This window comes from Bufo bufo, chromosome 2, assembly GCF_905171765.1.
Source record: "Bufo bufo chromosome 2, aBufBuf1.1, whole genome shotgun sequence".
Taxonomy (NCBI): domain Eukaryota; kingdom Metazoa; phylum Chordata; class Amphibia; order Anura; family Bufonidae; genus Bufo; species Bufo bufo.
Genome location: NC_053390.1, coordinates 477,413,999 through 477,432,246, shown reverse-complemented (window position 1 = coordinate 477,432,246; position 18,248 = coordinate 477,413,999). Strand labels below are relative to the sequence as shown.

The following is an 18,248-nucleotide window of genomic DNA, read 5'->3' as shown; positions in this document are numbered from 1 at the left end:
TTGACAACTCTTTGCGGTTGTCTAAAATCTATTCCATACACGTCCCCTGATAGGGGATGTAACAGGGATTAAACTGATAGGAATAGTACTACTTAACACACCACTCATATCTGGTGGCACAGTACATTGCAAGGCGTACGCGCAGTGCCCCAAATTGGAAGTAGCAGGACCAACCAAGCATCTTTTTCCATCTCCCGGTTTCTAAAATCTATTCCAGACACGTCCCCTGATAGGGGACGTAACAGGGATTAAACTGATAGGAATAGTACTACTTAACATACCACTCATATTGGGATTGCACAGTACATTGCACGGCGCACGTGCAGTGCCCCGAATTGGAAGTAAGAGGACCAACCAAGCATCTTTTTCCATCTCCCGGTTCCTAAAATCTATTCCATACACGTCCCCTGATAGGGGACATAACAGAGATTAAACTGTTAAGAACAGATTTTTTTTTAATTAAAAAAAAAAGAGGACAGCCTCTGCGGAGCTGGTTTTTTTTGGCCGCGTTACTGAACACTCATGCACAATGGCTGTAGGCTCATGCGTCCTTTTGCGGAGGTGACAAACCTGGTCAGTCAAACCCAAGGCAACATCATCGACCTCATCCCATAAGCGTTTTTTCTGGAGCGTGCCTTGCGAAGAGTGCTGGATTAGGCCGTAGATGAGCATGAAGAGGAAGAGTTGTGGTCACCATCACCACCAGAAGCAGGCTTGTCGTCGTCGATTGCTGGACCTGCGGTAACGCAGAGAGAGGAGTCTGAAGAGGAGTCAGAGGAGGAAGGTGGCTTTGAGGAGGTGGAAGACCAACGACAGCAGGGGTCCCAGGGGGCTTGTTGTCACCTTTCAGGGACCCTTGGTGCTGTACGTGGCTGGGTGGAGGAAGATACCTTCAATGACGTCAGTGAGGACAAGGAACGGGACATGGCTATCTTGGTATCCAACCTTGTGCAAATGGGGAGTTTGTGGTTGTGCAAATGGACTGTTTACGGTTGTTTGTGGTGCGTTAAACGGGGAGTTTGGTCTGTCACTGTGAAGCGGGCGTAACCCTTGCACTACCTGATCAATACACCATCATATCTGATCGTATACACACACTGGATGTTTTAAAGCATATTATTCCAAACAATTTAGGAATGTTAGGTGATTTATGCCCTTTATGGATTAAAACCTGACTCTGCGTCAACTACGTAATTTTCCATGGGAGTTTTGCCATGGATCCCCCTCCAGCATGCCACAGTCCAGGTGTTAGTCCCCTTGAAACAACTTTTCCATCACTATTGTGGTCAGAAAGAGTCCCTGTGGGTTTTAAAATTCGCCTGCCTATTGAAGTCTATGGCGGTTCGCCCGTTTGCGAACATTTGCAAAAAGTCGCGTTCGCCGTTCACGAACGGAAAATTTTATGTTCGCGACATCTCTATTTAGTAGCTCTTCTCTGAACTCTCTCCAAAGTATCAATATCCTTCTGGAGATATGGTCTCCAGCACTGAGCACAATACTCCAAATGAGGTCTCACTAGTGCTCTGTAGAGCGGCATGAGCACCTCCCTCTTTCTACTAGTAATTCCTCTTTCTATACACCCAAGCATTCTGCTAGCATTTCCTGCTGCTCTATGACATTGTCGGCCTACCTTTAAGTCTTCTGAAATAATGAACCCTAAATCCCTTTCCTCAGATACTGAGGTTAGGACTGTATCACTGATTTTATATTCTGCTCTTGGGTTTTTACGCCCCAGGTGCATTATCTTGCACTTATCAACATAAAATTTTTATAAGTGCAAGATAATGCACCTGGGGCGTAAAAACCCAAGAGCAGAACATAAAATCAGTGATACAGTCCTAACCTCAGTATCTGAGGAAAGGGATTTAGGGGTCAGAGGTTATAAATGATATTAGGAAAACAAAGAAAACTGTATTCTCCCCTCTTTATATAAATGAAGAAAAGGTATTTCAAATGATCTGAGATGGAGTCAGGGGCCAATTGGCAATGCAATGCACCAGAAAAATTTCCAGTGGGCCAATTGCCTTTTACAATGCAGTGGGCTGGAGGCACCCAGCCTGAGTTTTCACATACACATCACAGGGAGCAAGCCCTGCTGCGCTGTGTCATTTTCATACACTCTGAATGATAATAAGCCCTCACGGGCAGGGCCCTCTTTACTTCTGTACCAGTTTGTAATTTGTCGTGTTCAGTGTCGGTCTGGGGTGCCTAGGGCGCACCAGTGGAAATTGTTCTAGGGGCCCACCCTACAGCTACCAAAAAGAAATATTACTTGTTCATTTTTCGGGCTCATGCACATGAATATTTGCAGTTTAGCACACAATACAGTATGCAAAACAGAACGGTATTGTGCACTGCTTTATATCAAATTGTTTCTCATTAAGCAACTCATTGTAGTTGATAACCTAATCTGTTAAGATCCCTTTACACAGGGCGACAGAGCAGCAGATTGTTGGGAAGGAAGAGTTCCTTCCCGACAATTGCCTGCTCTTTAACCCCTTAAGGACTCAGCCCTATTTCACCTTAAGGACTTGGCCATTTTTTGCAAATCTGACCACTGTTATTTTAAGTGCTGATAACTTTAAAACTCTTTGACTTATCCAGGCCATTCTGAGATTCTTTTTTCGTCACATATTGTACTTTATGACACTGGTAAAATGAAGTAAAAAAAAAACATTTTTATTTATGAAAAAATACCAAATTTACTAATTTTTTTTTCAAAAATTGCAAATTTCCAAGTTTCAATTTCTCTACTTCTATAATGCATAGTAATACCTCCAAAAATAGTCATTACTTTACATTCCCCATATGTCTACTTTATGTTTGGATAATTTTGGGAATTATATTTTGTTTTTTTGGGGATGTTACAAGGCTTAGAAGTTTAGAAGCAAATCTTGAAATTTTTCAGAAATGTTCAAAAACCCAATTTTTAGGGACCAGTTCAGGTCTGAAGTCACTTTGAGGCTTACATAATACAAACCACCCAAAAATGACCCCATTCTATAAACTACACCACTCAAGGTATTCAAAACTGATTTTACAAACTTTGTTAACCCTTTAGGTGTTCCACAAGAATTAATGGAAAATAGAGATACAATTTCAAAATTTCACTTTTTTGGCAGATTTTCCATTTTAATAATTTTTTTCCAGTTACAAAGCAAGGGTTAACAGCCAAACCAAACTCAATATTTATGGCCCTGATTCTGTTGTTTACAGAAACACCCCATATGTGGTCGTAAACCGCTGTACGGGCACATGGCAGGGCGCAGAAGGAAAGGAATGCCATACGGTTTTTGGAAGGCAGGTTTTGCTGAACTGTTTTTTTTTACACCATGTCCCGTTTGAAGCCCCCCTGATGCACCCCTAGAGTAGAAACTCGATAAAAGTGAGCCCATCTAAGAAACTACACCCCTCAAGGTATTCAAAACTGATTTTACTAATGTCGTTAACCCTTTAGGTGTTCCACAAGAGTTATTGGCAAATGGAGATGAAATTTCAGAATTTCAATTATTTGTCAAATTTTCCATTTTAATCCATTTTTCCCAGTAACAAAGCAAGGGTTAACAGCCAAACAAAACTCAATATTTATGTCCCTGATTCTGTAGTTTACAGAAACACCCCATATGTGGTCGTAAACAGCTGTACGGGCACACAGCAGGCCGCAGAAGGAAAAGGAATGGTAGGGTATGATTTTTGCGGGATGAGATGACATTTTTATTGGCACTATTTTGGGGTAAGTGTGACTTTTTGATCGCTTGATATCACACTTTTTGTGATGTAAGGTGACAAAAAATTGTTGATTTAGCACAGTTTTTCTTTTTTCTTTTTTACGGTGTTCATCTGAGGGGTTAGTTATGTGATATTTTTATAGAGCCGGTCGATACGAACGCAGTGATACCAAATATGTATACTTTTTTTATTTATTTATGTAAGTTTTACACAATAACAGCTTTTTTAAAACAAAAAAAAATGATGTTTTAGTGTCTCCATATTCTGAGCCATAGTTTTTTTATTTTTTCGGTGATTGTCTCTGCTAAGGGGCTAATTTTTTGCGGGATGAGGTGACGGTTAGATTAGTACTATTTTGGTGGGCAAACGCCTTTTTGTTCGCTTGCTGTTGTACGTTTTGTGATGTAAGGTGACAAAAAATTGTTTATTTAGCACAGTTTTTATTTTCTATTTTTTACGGTGTTCATCTGAGGGGTTAGGTCATGTGTTATTTTTATAGAGCCGGTCGATACGGATGCGGCGATACCTAATATGTATCCTTTTTTTAATTGTGTACGTTTTACACAATAATATCATTTTTGAAACAAAAAATAAATCATGGAGGGGTTAGGTCATGTGATATTTTTATAGAGCCGGTCGTTTTTTTTTTCACCCTATCTTTTACCTCTTCTGAAGGCACAGGCGGACAATGGCTGCAAAAGTGCCTTGAAGCGATTTAGTTTGCAATTGTAGCGCTATACAATTTATTCATTCATTCACATAAACCCCCCCCGGCGTTGTGACAGGATGCTTGCTGAATGATTTCAGCGGACATCCTGTTCCGATTAACCCCCGTCGCGCCGCAATGTATTTTTAAAGTTAGGACGTACCGGTACGTCCTGGGTCCTTAAGGACTCGGCAAACATGGCGTACCGGTACGTCCTAAGTCCTTAAGGGGTTAACAAAGGATAACGTTGTATTTACATGGAGTGGTCTCCATTGTATGGCGAAAAGTGAACACTACTGTCATCTGTAAAGAATAAATCAAGGCAACTGGACTTACTGTAGATAACTTGAAAACGTTTCACTCGTTCGTCCAACAAGCTTTCTCAATTCTGAGTGACTGTACAAGAATTATCTGGGAATAAATATGTAACTGAATCAACATCTGGTAATTATACCCAGCATGGGGTCAGAGGTCAATATACGCAGCATGGGGTCAAAGTTGTTGATTCCATTATCCTAATTGTCTGAGTACCACCTACTTCAAGTATAAGGACAAGTTCTACAAGCAAAAACATGGCTGTGCTATGGGATCGCCAGTCTCATCTATTGTAGCGAACCTGTATATGGAGGAAGTAGAAAGCAAAGCCCTGACCACTTTCAAGGGAATTACACCGAGTCATTGGTTCAGATATGTGGATGACACTTGGGATAAAATTCATAAACAAGAGTTACAGGCTTTCACCGACCACATCAACACAGTGGATCATAACATCAATTTCACGCAGGAAGATATGCAGAACAACAAACTGGCATTTCTGGACTGTCTTATAACAGTGGAAGAGGGAAGGAAGCTAGGAATAGAGGTCTATCGAAAACCAACACACACAGACCAATACCTGCTATTTGATTCCCACCATCCTCTAGACCAGTGTTTCCCAACCAGTGTGCCTCCAGCTGTTGCAAAACTACAACTCCCAGCATGCCCGCACAGCCAAAGGCTGTCCGGGCATGCTGGGAGTTGTAGTTTTGCAACAGCTGGAGGCACACTGGTTGGGAAACACTGCTCTAGACCACAAACTAGGAGTCATGACAGAGGCAAGGAGGCGAAAAGCATGACAGACGCAAGAATATGGTTATCCCATATGTAGCTGGGATGTCTGAGAAACTCAAAAGGATTTTTAATAAACATCACATCTCTGTCTGCTTTAAACTCAGCAACACACTGAGGCAACAACTGGTTCACCCAAAAGACCGAATGCCTAAACACAAGATGGACAACATTGTGTACGCAGTCCAGTGCAATAAGGAATGCTCAGAACTTTATATTGGCGAAACAAAACAACAACTACATCAGCGTATGGCTCAGCATAGAAGAACCAAACCTCTGTTCAAGATTCAGCCGTGTACATACATCTAAAAGAAACAGGTCACACCTTTGAAGACAGTCAAGTACGTGTTTTGGAAAAGGAGGCCGATTGGTACAAACGAGGTGTGAAGGAGGCCATCTACGTAAAAATGGAGAAGCCAAGCTTGAATAGAGACGGGGGGGAGGGGGTTAGACATTTATTGTCTGCCACATACAATGCTGTCTTGACACCTTTTTCTGGGAGGTCATCACCTACTGACTCCAATTAGGATAATGGAATCAACACCTTTGAACCTATGCTGGATATAATGACCTCTGACCCCATGCTGGGTATAATTACCAGATGTTGATTCAGCTACATATTTATTCTCATAGAATTCTTGTAAAGTCACTCAGAATTGAGAAAGCTCGTTGGAAGAACGTGTAAGAAACAGTCATGTAATGTCTCTAAGTTTCATTATCCTGGTAAACTGTGGTAAAATTTAATGTAAAATGCCTGCAGTATTTGTTTGGTCAGTAGATGGCAGCATAGGACCAATTTGCATTGGAGATTACCATAGAGAAAGTGTATTAATGTGATACTGGTCCTTTAAGGCAGCAGCTAAGTGTTGAAGTGACACGCCCCTTATGATGTCACCCTGCCTCAGTGTGAGCAGGAAGAAGGAGGAAGAGGGACTGAACTGCAGCTGCCGCCATATTGGCAAGATAGAAAACAAGTTCTGTGTTGTGTAAGACGTGTGTGGAGATACTAAAGGACATTCCTGTACAGCCAAGCTGTGTGAACTTCGGTCTACAGACGGATGGAGTACAAAGAGACCGTGCATTTAATGAAGCCAAGTTAAAAGGACTGTGTGCAGCAACTAACCAGTGGAGCTGACATTGGGCTGTGTGGATTGCCCCAAACAGTAAAGAGACTCACAGTGCTGTCGAGGTACCGGACAGTAACTGTAATAATCCTGGATTATATTCAACTGGTTTTCCGGCCTGCTGAGGAGGACTTCTTTGTTGCGGATCCTGCGCTGATTAAAGAAAAGGACGACATTGGGCCCCACCATGCACTTCCACAAACTGTAAGCGGTCCACTTGGACCACTGGGATAAGGTGGTGCGCACCCGCTTGAAAGTTAGGGTCAGTTAGGGATAGTTTCTGGGACTATTCTTTCTTAGTGTCCGCACTGCAAATACGGACACAGAAAAGGTGAAAATTGTTGCAGTGTTTAACTTGTATTGTTTATACTGTTTTGAATATTTTGCTTGTCTTTACCTTTGTAACTGCATTGTTAACTAGTGATGAGCGGCAGGGGTCATATTCGAATTCGCGATTTTTTTTTTACTCGAAAAATCGGAAAGGTAATGATTGTTTAATATGCGAATTTTCGGATTCAAATTTTTTTATTGCAAATTTTTCAACTTACAACTATTAGACAAGTTTTATAGCACTATATTAGCTAAATTGCTAAATTGCTCTATTCGATTTTTTTTCGAATATTCTCTATAGTGCTATAATTTCGTTTTTTCGAATATTCGTAATATTCTAAAACAAGAATATATAGCAATATAGCGAATATAAAAAAAAAAAAAGAATATAGAGCAAAATTCGCAAACACTACTACTCCTAAAGTCAAGTATATTGCAGCCTTCTTATTGGCCCTAAAAAAATAAAATCTGAAAAAATTTGAATATTCGAAATTCCGAATATATATAACTATATTCTAAATTTTCGCGAATTTTCGAAGTACCTATATTCGCGATAAAAATTCGAAATTCGAATATTCATGATAAACACTATTGTTAACCTGCTTTTATTAATTAATAGTAAATGCAATTTTATTAATCTTGACTTCTGCGTACGCACTCTTTTCTGGTTGCGGAGTCAAACCACCTGCCTTGCTCTCGGTTCACAAATTGGTGTAGTCGGCAGGGTCCGCCTACCAGAATGGACGGCGACGCACCCGTTAGGAGGGATGGTGCTGGAGGAAGAATGCCAGCAGGGGCTGTTATGAGTCAGTTAGCAAAGTTTGATGGCAATAATATGTCTGCAGGGCCGGGCCGACACAGAGGCTGGGGAGGCTCCAGCCTCAGGGCGCAGCCTGGGGTGGGCGGAAAAACAAACCTCTTTTTTTTTTTTTTTTTATCACTTACTTGCTGCCGGGCGCCCTGCCCTCCCCTCCCCTGGCAGCGTGCCCTGTCTATCCCTGCAGAGCTAAACATATGGGGATCCCTCAGCTCCGCGCCCCCCCTCCCAGTATACCAGACATAGGGGCTCTGCGCCCTGCAGCTCAGTGTAGATGCGAGATCCTTCTAAGCTACAGGACCTTTGATGATGTCATGACCATGTGACCGGTCATGTGGGTGGGAGGAGCCAGGCTGTGGACTGGTAGCGCCTTTATGATCCTCATCTGCTCCTGACTTTGGCTTGAACTGTTGAACATATGAGGTTAGCACCCTAGCACTTACAATTCCGGGTACTTAGGGGTTAATGCAGGGATGATGTGTATGGCCTCATTCACACATTGCAGATTTAGTCAAATCTGCAAACAAGATGTACAGCGAGCTTGTAGCAGAGCTGTGTGTGTCTGCCTACCCAGAGCAGCTGTGTGTGGGGTGCATGTAGCAGAGCTGAGGGTGCTTCATGTGTATAATGCAGCAAAGATAGGTGTATAGTGTGAATCCAGAACAGTAGTGTGTGTGGTGTATGTAGCAGAGCTGTGTGTGGGGTGCATGTAGCAGAGCTGAGGGTGCTTCATGTGTATAATGCAGCAAAGATAGGTGTATAGTGTGAATCCAGCACAGTAGTGTGTGTGGTGTATGTAGCAGAGCTGTATGAGACAGAGGAATGTATAATGTGCACAGCGGAGCTGTGTATGTAAAATGTGCAACACAGTGATATATAATGTGCCACCCAGAGCTGTGTGTGTGTGCGCATGTAGCAGAGCTGTGTATGTAAAATGTGCAAAAACCCTGATGCTCTCAAAAAGAGCAAGCAATATAAAACATTGTAGTTTGATACCTTTTACCCCTTAAAGACCGGCCCTATTTTCATTTGTACATTAGCCATAACCTTTTTATTTTTCCATTCACAGTTATATGAGGGCTTATTTTGTGTGGGACAAGATGCATTTTTTAAATGCCGCCAATTAGTTTACCATGTCTTGTATCAGAAAGCAGGAAAAAAATATATTTGTGGGTTAAAAAAACAAAACAAAAAAAAAACACATACAATTCCACCAAGATTTTTGAGGTTTTCACATCACAGCGTTCACTAAAAATGCCGTCTTTATTCTGCGGCTCAATACGATACTAAACTTGTATGGTTTTTATTTCGTTAAATTACTTTAAAAAATTACTTTTCTATATTTCGGTCTATGTGAGGGCTTGTTTTTGTTTAACGATCAGTAGTTTTCTGGGGGAAGGGGGGGGCCCATACAAAAATTTGCTGTGGGGCCCAGTCACTTCTAGTTACGCCCCTGAGCAGGAGGCTGCTGATTGGCCAGTATTAGCTAGCTGCCCTGCCATTGGTCCATCCTTTCACACCCCCTTCTCTCTGGAGCTGAACACAGCAGGAGGCAGGCGTTCTCACAGTGGATCATGTGACCATGAAGGAGCTTGTGACCAGTGACGTCACAGACCTCCTTCTAACAAATCCATTCTAGCATCTACCCAGCATGTATGGCAGGACTCTGCTGAGCAAAGACCATGTGCCCAGGTGAGGTGACCACAGAAGTGCCCTGGCATCTGTCTGCTGCTGGAAGCTCAATGTGGAGCTTTATGAATGTAAAAACTAATACCCAAGAGGCTAAACAAACCCCTGCTTGTCTGCTTCTGACCCTAATCTTAACACATAACGTTCATTTGATTCCAATCTACTCTAACACCTAAAGGGATTTTTTTAAAGCCTGCTGTTTCTCTAGAAGATGACCTTATGCTGATAGTAGTGTTAATAGAGTCTCAAAGGTCTGTAAAAATAGGGTAACTGCTTATATAGACCCTTGAGACTCTATTACCACTACTATAAACATAAGATCACCTAGAGAAAGAGCAAGTTTTTTAAATTATCTTTTTCCTTTAGGTGTTAAAACATAACTTATTTGATTGCTTGAACACCTAAAGGAAATCAAATTAAAAACCTGCTGTTTCTCAAGATGACCTTATGTCGATAGCAGTGGTAATAGAGTCTGAAAGGTCTATAGAAGCAGTTACCCTATTTTTACAGACCTTTGAGGCTCTATTAACACTACTATCAACATAAGGTCATCTAGAGACACAGCAGGTTTTTAAAAAGATTTTTCCTTTAGGTGTTACAGCAATCAAATGAAAGTTATGTTTTAACACCTAAAGGAAAAACATAATTAAAAAAACCTGCTGTTTCTCTAAATGACCTGATGTTGATAGTAGTGTTAATAGAGTCTCAAAGGTTTGTAAAAATTGTGTACCTGCTTCTATAGACCTTTGAGACTCTATTACCATGACTTTTAGCATAAGATCGTCTGGAGAAACATCAGGTTTTAAAAAAAAAAAAAAAAAGATTTCTTTAGGTGTTAGAGCAATCAAATGGAGGGGAAGAAATGTGACATGGGTGAGGATGGGGTTACATGATGGGCCGGAGACAATGACTGTAGTCTGTCTGTGCCATGGACGGGGAGAAATATGACATGGAGGGCTGATGGCTGACATTGGGGTCTGATCTGAGGCATTGGGGCTGTGCCTGTGAGCTGGGGTCTGATGGCTGGTCTGACCTGAGGTGGAATGAAAAATATTGTTTCCTATTATCCTCCTTTAAAACCCCCGACCCCCCCCAGGTGAGCTGAAGGGGTCGGGGGCGCCAAAATGTAGGTTCGCTTGTGTTGGTAAAAAACCTTGCACCGGCCCTGGGCGCAGGCAGGGGGGGGGGGGGGGGGCGCACTTGGGCAGCTCAGCCTCTGTTGGTGGTGGACCTTGTCCCAGCCCTGTATGTCTGTGAGTGTGTGGGCAGAGCAGATACGAATGGTACAGCGCATGTACCAGACCGCACCAGAAGTACTAGTAGAGCTAGCCATATTGACGTTACAAGGAGATGCTAAGACTACAGTGATATTGCGGCCATTTGAACAAAGACAGACATTTGAGCAAGTTGTCCAGATTCTAGAAACTATCTATGGGGAAACCGCATTGCTGGGGTCCCTGCAGGCACGGTTCTTCCAGAGGGTACAAAAGGAGAATGAAACTCTCCCTCAGTATGCAAATGCCCTACAAGAACTGCTCTGAGATATTCAAGGGAAGGAAAGAGGGGGCTCACCAGCCTTCTGTAACCCTGATCGGACACTCCGTGACCAGTTTATTCTGGGGATCCGTGATGGCAGTTTGACTGTTGCTATGCAGGACTTTATACGACAGGAGACTGATGCTAAATTTCATGACGTACAGGTAGAGGCCATCTCACGTGCCAATAGTATGGTTCAGAAGCCTCAGACCGCAGTTGGAGTTACATTGTCGCAGGGGGCTAGCTCTGGCCCAGAAACAGTGGAAAAAGGGACAGTTAAAGAGATACTTACAGTAATGCAGAAATTGCAAGAGCAAATGGAACACCTACAAACCAGTTGTAATGAGAATTCTATAAGAATGGCAGGCCTCCAGACAACTAGAGATGAAGGGGTGGGCTGTTCACACCAAGAAGGTCAGAATCACCCACAACCCCAAAGGAGGGATGAGGATAGGACCTACCGAAGGGGCCTCAATAATTTAGTACAACTCTCAGGAGAGACCGATGGGGCTTACCGAAGGGGCCCAAACCGATGGTCAGAGCGACGGGAAATACGCTGCTGGGAGTGTGGACGCGTGGGCCACATTGCTGCTAGATGTCCAGAGCAGCGACAAGCTTATGAGAGACCACCGTTAAACTGAAATCCCCTGCTGCAGTAGGGCGGGCAGTAGGGGAAACTGAGAAGGAGACTATGAGGGGAGAATGCCCTGAAGAGGACCTGATCGCTGCAAGTCCCATCATACAGATGGAATTGGAAGGTATTCCGGTTACCGGAATGATTGACACGGGTTCCCAAGTAACGACCCTGAGTAGAGACTGTTACGAACGGTACTTTCAGCAACATGTGAAATATGATCCCCATACATTCATACGAGTGGTTGCATCTGATCAGTTACCAGTACCGGTGGTGGGAGTGGCCTGGATGAATGTCAGATTATGTGGCCAAGATCTAGGCAAGAAAGGCATTGTGGTGGTACAGGAGTCACATAAACTAAAGGTCCCTGTCATCTTGGGGATGAATGTGTTAAAAGAATTGGATCAGATTCTCTTTGAAAAGAAAGGTCACGGTTATTGGAGAGAAACCACTAGCCATCGGCCTACTCAAACGGCCTTCCATCTGCTGGTTCGAACATGTGGCTTACAGAAAAGTTCAGATGCACAGTGTCCTCTTGCTCGAGTTTCGGTTCCTCTGCATACAAAAGTTACGTTGCCACCCAGACGGGAGATGATAGTGTCCATGCCTGTAGGCACCTGTAGGAAACTAGAGGGCATAGCTGTGTTGATAGAACCACTGCCGACAGCCGGAAGAAGTGTTGATCCACTAGTAGCCCGTTCCTTGGCAGTAGTCCGCAATGGGAGAGTACCCCTCCGATGTGTGAACACCCAGGATCAGAGTGTAGACCTAGCCCCAGGAAGGCTGCTGGCTAACCTCTATGTGACTCCGGAGGAAGTGAGGAAAGCGACCTCGATGCAATTGAGGCCGGCTGAACGAGGGGAATGGACCGTAACCATGTCTATTGGGGAAGGCGAGAACCCCACTCCTAAATGGAATGGCGGTGCAATTCGAGAACAGATGAAGATAGAGACTTCTTCGTGTTCTCTGGAACAGATCCGGAAGGTAGATGAACTGTTATGGGAAAACCACACAACCTTTGCATGTCATGCTGAAGATTTTGGATGTACAACACGGATCTACCATGAGATTCCCACAGGAGACACCCCTCCAATCAGAGAGCGCTACCGACAAATTCCTCCACAGATGTATCAGGAGATGAAAGAACTGTTGACCCAGATGCTGCAGAGTGGGATAATTTAAGAAAGCCAAAGTCCCTGGGCAGCTCCAGTGGTACTAGTAAGGAAGAAAGATGGGTCCATTCGGTTTTGCGTAGACTATCAAAAGTTGAACACCTGCACCATACGAGATTCCTACCCCTTACCTCGGATTGAGGAGTCCCTTTCGGCACTAGGAAGAGCCCAGTACTTCTCCTCGCTAGATCTGGCTAGTGGGTATTGGCAGGTGCCAATGGCCAAGAAAGATAAGGAAAAGACAGCCTTTATCTTGCCCATGGGACTATATGAATTTAACCGGATGCCCTTTGGGTTGACAAATGCACCTGGAACGTTTCAACGATTGATGGAGAAATGTCTTGGTGACTTCAACTTTGAGTTCACTCTCATCTACTTGGACGACATTATAGTGTACTCTGCAACCTTTGAGGACCATCTCCACCAGTTGGGACAAGTGTTTAAACGATTGCAGGAACATGGGCTCAAACTGAAACCCAGTAAATGTCGGTTGTTCCCATCTGAAATTGACTACTTGGGTCATCGTGTATCAGGAGAAGGGGCTGAGTCAGTGGGAAAAGTTTAGAGAGGAAAAATGGAGTGTTATGCCGAAAAGTATATCTACCTTCTGAAATCGACATTCGTTACCAAATCGTAGTGCCTAGTGAACTGGCTCAATTATTGGCTCTTGAGGCTCATAATAAGAATGAACATTTTGGTCATGAGAAGACCTTTCGTTGGCTACAGCGACTGATTTACTGCCCAGGCCTCCGTCAAATGGTCGAAGAAGTATGTCATAGATGTCGAACTTGTGAGATCCATAAGGCGATAGAACAAAGAGTTCCCCTGCAGACCATAGTGACCCAGGAACCTTTGGAGATCGTCATGATAGACTAGCTAATGGTGGGCCCATCCAACAGTGGGCACCAGTACTGCCTCGTAATGGTGGATCACTTCACCAAATTTGCGGTGGTGACCGCCACCAAGGACCAGACCGCTGAGTCGGCAGATCGAGCCCTATGCCAAGATTTCATCCGAGTGTACGGGTGTCCACAACGCATCCACTCTGACCAAGGGGCTTGCTTTGAGGGACATGTGATGAAAGAGGTTCAACGTATCTACGGGATAAAGAAGTTGCATACGACTCCATACCATCCCCAGGAAACGGAGCCTGCGAACGATTCAATAGAACTCTGCTACAGATGGTGCGGACTTTGGAGGAGGACAAGAAGTTACAGTGGCCTCAGTTCTTGTCTGAGATGGTGTGGGCCTATAACAATCAGGTCCATTCTACAACAGGGTATTATCCTTATACTCTCCTCTTTGGACGGTCTGGGCGAAGTGTCGGAGAGTTACAGTTAAATGATGTGGATGGGTTCCCTCCAAGAGATCCAGCCCCCTGGGTGCGGGCACACCGGCAGAGACTTGAGACAGTTCATCGATTGGTGCAGCAGCGTCTGCAAGAAAATTCTCATCCTGATAAGACCCCGGTGCAAAGGGCACCATTGCAGCCAGGTGACCTGGTGCTGGTACGTGTCAAGAAGCCTCAAGGAAAATTGGAAAGCAGGTGGGAGGCTGTGCCGTATCGTGTAGTTGCCCGCAAGTATGCAAATGGGCCAGTGTACGAAGTCCAGAAGGAAGGAACTGATTGTGTCTGAATACTTCACAGAAATATGTTGCGCCTGTGCCAATCTGAAGAAGCAAATTGTGATGGGACTGATAATGTTAACAAGCTCCCACAGTCAGAGACTGGTGGTGTGGAATGGGCTTACGATGATGAGGATGATTGTTGGCCAATCCCTACTCCTGAGGATGTTCCACCTGTGACTACTGTGCCCCCAGCCTGTGCCCCCTCTGGTGCGGAGTCTGCTGGTCCTTCTCAGCCTATGGCTACAGCACCCCAGAGTATACCAGTGGTTCTCAGACGCACCACTAGACCAAATGCTGGCACTCCCCCTGTTCGGTATGCGCAGGATGAGTTTATTTGGCCTGCCATACAACGGTACATTACCACTCTACATATAAGAGTACAGCCCTCTGGATATTCAGTCATTGGCAGGGACTGCCAATCTTAAAGTGGGGGGAATATGTAAGAAACAGTCATGTAATGTCTCTAAGTTTCATTGTCTGGGGGTAAAGAACAGAACTGGATCGCACATCCACAATGCTATGCTTTGATCTAACTCGCTACTCAGCGCTATATTAAAGCTTACAGCCCCCCATACTGCATGCTGTACAAGAGGCATTAGTGTACATTTTGATCAAAAGGCAATAAGCCCACTCACTACGCCAAGGTCGCCTCTTTGAGTGGGACCTACTCTGAAAAAGGCGCAGTGACCATGCGGTGACGAGGCGGCACTGCCCTAGTAGGTGGCGGGACCCAGAGGTCAAACAGCACCTCTGCTGTCTGATTATGCCACCCATGGCACTAGGTCCCACCAACCCACCAGCGCAGCGCCACAAAAACAAAGGCCACCACGCAGTACTGCACCATGTGAACAGTTGTCTAACACAACATGTCCATTACTATCAGAAGCTCCAGGTCAATGACCACTATATGCAGACCAATGTGATTAAAACCACCTATGCCGAATGGGAGGAGTGCTGATACCAGTAATAAAGAAGAAAGATTCACATAATTGTCTGGGGGTAAAGAAAAGAACTGGATCGCACATCCACAATGCTATGCTTTGATCTAACTCGCTACTCAGCGCTATATTAAAGTGTACAGCCCCCCATACTGCATGCTGTACAAGAGGCATTAGTGTACATTTTGATCAAAAGGCAATAAGCCCACTCACCACGCGAAGGTGGCCTCTTTGAGTGGGACCTACTCTGAAAAAGGCGCAGCGACCATGCGGTGACGAGGCGGCACTGCCCTAGTAGGTGGCGGGACCCAGGGGTCAAACAGCACCTCTGCTGTCTGATTATCCCACCCATAGCACTAGGTCCCACCAACCCAGCGCCAAAAAAACAAAGGCTACCACGCAGTACTGCACCATGTGAACAGTTGTCTAACACAACATGTCCATTACTATCAGAAGCTCCAGATTAATGACCACTATATGAAGACCAATGTGATTAAAACCACCTGTGCCGAATGGGAGGAGTGCTCATACCAGTAATAAAGAAGAAAGATTCACATAATGGTATCAGCACTCCTCCCATTCGGCACAGGTGGTTTTAATTGACCTGGAGCTTCTGATAGTAATAGACATGTTGTGTTAGACAACTGTTCACATGGTGCAGTACTGCGTGGTGGCCTTTGTTTTTGTGGCACTGTGCTGGTGGGTTGGTGTGACCCAGTGCCATGGGTGGCATAATCAGACAGCAGAGGTGGTGTTTGACCCCTGGGTCCCGCCACCTACTAGGGCAGTGCCGCCTCGTCACCGCATGGTCGCTGCGCCTTTTTCAGAGTAGGTCCCACTCAAAGAGGCGACCTTGGCGTGGTGAGTGGGCTTATGCCTTTTGATCAAAATGTACACTAATGCCTCTAATACAGCATGCAGTATGGGGGGCTGTACACTTTAAAATTGCACTGAGTAGCGAGTTAGAGCAAAGCATAGCATTGTGGATGTGCAATCCAGTTCTGTTCTTTACCCCCAGTCTCTAAGTTTCATTATCCTGGTAAACTGTGTTAAAATTTAATGTAAAATGCCTGCAGTATTTGTTTGGTCAGTAGATGGCAGCATAGGACCAATTTGCATTGGAGGTTACCATAGAGAAAGTGTATTAATGTGATACTGGTCCTTTAAGGCAGCAGCTAAGTGTTGAAGTGACACGCCCCTTATGATGTCACCCTGCCTCAGTGTGAGCAGGAAGAAGGAGGAAGAGGGACTGAACTGCAGCTGCTGCCATATTGGCAAGATAGAAAACAAGTTCTGTGTTGTGTAAGACGTGTGTGGAGATACTAAAGGACATTCCTGTACAGCCAAGCTGTGTGAACTTCGGTCTAGAGACGGATGGAGTACAAAGAGACCGTGCATTTAATGAAGCCAAGTTAAAAGGACTGTGTGCAGCAACTAACCTGTGGAGCTGACATTGGGCTGTGTGGATTGCCCCAAACAGTAAAGAGACTCACAGTGCTGTCGAGGTACCGGACAGTAACTGTAATAATCCTGGATTATATTCAACTGGTTTTCCGGCCTGCTGAGGAGGACTTCTTTGTTGCGGATCCTGCGCTGATTAAAGAAAAGGATGACATCGGGCCCCACCGTGCACTTCCACAAACTGTAAGCGGTCCACTTGGACCACTGGGATAAGGGGGGTGTGCACCCGCTTGAAAGTTAGGGTCAGTTAGGGATAGTTTCTGGGAATATTCTTTCTTAGTGTCCGCACTGCAAATACGGACACGGCAAAGGTGAAAATTGTTGCAGTGTTTAACTTGTATTGTTTATACTGTTTTGAATATTTTGCTTGTCTTTACCTTTGTAACTGCATTGTTAACCTGCTTTTATTAATTAATAGTAAATGCAATTTTATTAATCTTGACTTCTGCGTATGCACTCTTTTCTGGTTGCGGAGTCAAACCACCTGCCTTGCTCTCGGTTCACAAACGAGTGAAACGTTTTCAAGAAATCTACAGTATGTCCAGTTGCCTTGATTTATTCTTTACAGATATACCATGACCTGGATAAATGAGAACCTTCACAGACACTACTGTCATTGTTCTTCTGCATACTGACTACTTGTTTGCCGGCAGCAGATTGTAATTACACAGCACAATCTACTTCCAGTAAATGATCATTTTTATGTGCACACAAACGATCGAATTACGGTACCCGATGAGTGAGCATTTTGTTTGTTCATCAGGTAATCAGCGTACACGGCATCCACCGCAGCCATTACACCCAAGAGCTACAAAAGCGAGCAACATGGTAACCTGTGTCACAGTAAACTACACTGTGACAATATGTCTCTTAATTTTTTTTACATAATAAAGCATTTTTTAAAAAATCATGTTTCCATTTCTGAAAGCCATATATTTATTTTTCTATTTTAATTTTCTGCCAATGATCTTGTGTAGGGGCTTCTTTTTTGCAGGAAGAGTTGACTTATTTATTGTTGTATTTTTTGGGTGCATATGATTTTTTGATCGTTCAATATTATACTTTTTTGGGGCAAGGGGACCAAAAATTGCTTTTTTTTTATGGCATTCCTGAGGGGATAGGTCATGTCATTTTTATAGAGCAGGTTGTTACAGACGCAGCGATGCCTAATATGTCTATTTTTATTTTTTTTCCTATTAAAGAGATATGCCTCCATTGTCCTATAGGTGCGTGTCACACCGCTGGGACCCACACCTATATTGAGAACGGAGCCCTGAAAGTGGTGGAGGGCGCGCTGCGCATACGCATCCGCCCTCCATTTATTTTCTATGGGGCCGCCACAAATAGCCGTGCGCTCGCTTGGCTATTTTCGTGGG

The 18,248-nt window shown here is 44.2% G+C and overlaps 1 protein-coding gene and 1 pseudogene across 1 annotated transcript in view; both read right to left on the bottom strand.

Moving 5' to 3' along the window:
• Window positions 1-18,248, bottom strand: part of LOC120990939 (protein unc-13 homolog A-like) — a 2,175,961-nt gene that overhangs the window by 1,911,804 nt on the left and 245,909 nt on the right. The gene's annotated exons all lie outside the window — the stretch shown is intronic.
• LOC120992949 lies at window positions 298-476 on the bottom strand (annotated as a pseudogene).